At 49.5% G+C, this 305-nt stretch overlaps 1 protein-coding gene across 1 annotated transcript in view; it reads left to right on the top strand.

Moving 5' to 3' along the window:
- LOC119592681 (fibrinogen C domain-containing protein 1-B-like) overlaps positions 1-305 on the top strand; it is a gene marked incomplete at its 5' end in the record, with an annotated part of 56,126 nt that overhangs the window by 1,703 nt on the left and 54,118 nt on the right.

Raw genomic sequence — 305 nt, forward strand, 5'->3', positions numbered from 1 at the left:
AAAAGTGCCAGTCATTCAGTCAATTAAGTGCCTGGCCCGATTCTTGACACACTCCCCCCCCTCCTGCCTTCCCCTAGCCTCTCCCCCCTCCCCCCCACCTCTCCATCTCCCCAAACCCATACCCCCCCCACCAAGTGCATATCCCCCACCCACCCCCCCTCTGCACCGGGCGTCAATATGTCTTCAGAACTTTATAATGAGATTACTGATTAGGGAGAAATATCTCACTTTATTTTCTATCTATCTTTTCCTTCGTTCTAGCTCCTCTTTTTTCTCGGTTTGTCTGATTTTCTTGTTTATCAGTC

This window comes from Penaeus monodon, chromosome 30 (assembly GCF_015228065.2).
Source record: "Penaeus monodon isolate SGIC_2016 chromosome 30, NSTDA_Pmon_1, whole genome shotgun sequence".
NCBI classification, from domain to species: Eukaryota; Metazoa; Arthropoda; class Malacostraca; order Decapoda; family Penaeidae; genus Penaeus; species Penaeus monodon.